This window comes from Vombatus ursinus, unplaced genomic scaffold (genome assembly GCF_900497805.2).
Source record: "Vombatus ursinus unplaced genomic scaffold, bare-nosed wombat genome assembly UNPS02009824.1, whole genome shotgun sequence".
Taxonomy (NCBI): domain Eukaryota; kingdom Metazoa; phylum Chordata; class Mammalia; order Diprotodontia; family Vombatidae; genus Vombatus; species Vombatus ursinus.
This window is the reverse complement of record NW_020949602.1, coordinates 6,952,187-6,954,710: the sequence shown is the minus strand read 5'-3', so window position 1 is coordinate 6,954,710 and position 2,524 is coordinate 6,952,187. Positions and strand designations below refer to the sequence as shown.

Sequence of the window (2,524 nt, the reverse complement as noted above, 5' to 3'; positions counted from 1 at the left end):
AGAAAGAAAGAAAGAAAGAAAGAAAGAAAGAAAGAAAGAAAGAAAGAGAAAAATAGCAAGCTTCAGTGTGTATTCACTCAATATCAGTTCTTTCTCTAGAGGCAGATAGTATCCTTCATCATTAGTCCTTTGGGATTGTCTTGGATCATTGTATCACTAAGAGTAGCTAAGTCATTCACAATTCTTCAACATACAATATCACTCTTACTGTGTCCAGTGTTCTCCTGATTCTGTTCACTTCACATGCATCAGTTCATGTAAGTTTTTCCAGTTTTTTTTTCTGAAATCATCCTGCTTATAATTTCTTATAGCACAAAAATGTTCCATTAAAATCACATACCACAGATTGTTTAGCCATTCCCCAATTGATGGGCATCCCTTTTATTTCCAATTCTTTGCCACCACAAAAAGAGCTGCTATAAACATTTTGTACAAATACATCATTTTCCATTTTTTTGGATGTCTTTGAGACATAGACCTAGAAGTGACGTTGATGGATCAAAAAGTAGGTACTGTTTTATAGCCCTTTAGGCATAGTTTCAAATTGCTCTGTAGAATAGCTGGATCAGTTCACAACTCCACCAACAGTGCATTAGTGTGCCAGTTTTCCCACATTCCCTCCAATATCTTCCTTTTTTTTGTCATATTAGTGACTCTAATATCTGTGAGGTAGTACCTGAGTTTTTTTAATTTATATTTCTCTAATAAATAAGGATTTAGAACATTTTTTTCATATGACTATAGATAGATTTGATTTCTTTGTCTGAAAACTGCCTGTTCATGTCTTTTGCCCATTTATCAACTGAGGAATGACTTGTATTTTTTTTTTTTTAGAAATTCCATATGTTTACATAGCATGTCTGAGATACACTTTTAGCAGTTGGAATTGCTCAACTCAACCTGAACACTGTCCTCTTGGAAAAACTGCCATGAATTTTTGCCAGGCAGCACTCTCCATCCTGGGAACATCTATCTCCTTGCCAGGGAACAGGGGTCTCAGTTCAGGCTCTCGGTGCTCAGGTGTGTCTGACTGAATGCGACGGACTTCAGCCTTGTCTCTAGGCCTCAGGCTTATCCCTTCAGGTGGGTAACAAGTGATGGTGGGAGCAATTCCCAGAGGTATGAGGGCATGTGGCTCTTGTTGATGCCATGGACAAAGGAGCTCATCAGTTTTCCATGAGGCTTTGGCTTCAGTCTGGCTGCTGGGAGTGCTGGCTAGCTTTGGGGTAGACAGGTCCTCCAGGTCATAGCATCCATTCTCAGAAGCCTCATCGAAATTTGTTTTCTTGGCTTCCTTTTCACTCCTCTTGTGTTCAATGATCTTCTGGAGCTGGTGGACAGCCTAGTTAGACTTGGTGGTCAAAGGGCCAGCTGGCACTGTCATGCTGAGGACATCAGACATCATGAACAGGCAAAGCCAGTCAATCAATGGAGTGCTGCCTGGGTTATAGCGGGTGTATTTGTGATAGAAAAGGAGCCCATCTACCTCAAAAGGGAAGTTTGTGGATAAGACCTTGCAAAGGTTCTCTGGGATACATGGGAAATTCTTTAGATCCACAAATTTAAATGGATTAAGCCTGATTTTCTCTCCAAGTCTTTGCTCTTCTGATAAATTTGAATGCATCCAATAGAATCTAAAGTCAGTCTGGTAGTCATAGACAAGATGTTCCCTCCAGCACATCACATCTAGAACATAATAGGTCTGGTTCAGTTCACTATAGATACAATCTAGGATTGTGTAGTCTTTCCCCACATAATCAAAATTATCTATTTTACATTTTGTAATACTATATACTCTTTGGTCCTAAATTCTTCTCTTACCCATAAATCTGACAGATAAACTCTTCCACGCTCTCTTAATTTGCTTATAATATCACCCTTATGTCTAAATCATGTACACATCTTGACCTTACCTTGTTATGTGATTATGCCATATTGTTTTCCAGTTTTCCCAGTAGTTTTTGTCAAATAATGAATTTTTGTCCCCAAAGCTTAGATCTTTGGGTTTATCATACTATCTGTACATACCATGTATCTATTATATATGTAATTTGTACCTAATCTATTTCACTGATCCACCACTCTGTTTCTTGACCAGTACCAGATTGTTTTAATAATTACCACTTTATAGAACAGTTTAACATCTCGTATGGCTAGGTCACATTTTTTTTTGTAATTTTTAAAAATTTTAAGCTACAAAATAGTAAATGAAAAAAGAAACAAACTAAAATGCTAAAACTAAAATTATACAAAATAAGAAATAAAAGAAACATTACCTAGGGTACAGCAGAATATGAGAGAAGATTCAAACAATATGGTAATACATTTCCATTTTGAAACATTTGACAAGATGGCAGAGTAAAAGCAGTGACCTGCTTGAGCTCTCCCCCAAACCCCTCCAAATGCCTGTTAAAAATGACTCAAAAAATTCTAGAGCAGCAGAACCCACAAAAAGATAGAGTGAAACAAATTTCCAGCCCAAGACAATCTGGAAGGTCAGTAGGAAAGATCTGTTGAACCAGGC

At 37.5% G+C, this 2,524-nt stretch overlaps 1 pseudogene; it reads right to left on the bottom strand.

Moving 5' to 3' along the window:
- Window positions 1-895: 895 nt before the first annotated feature.
- On the bottom strand, window positions 896-1,825 carry LOC114036287 (annotated as a pseudogene).
- Window positions 1,826-2,524: the final 699 nt, after the last annotated feature.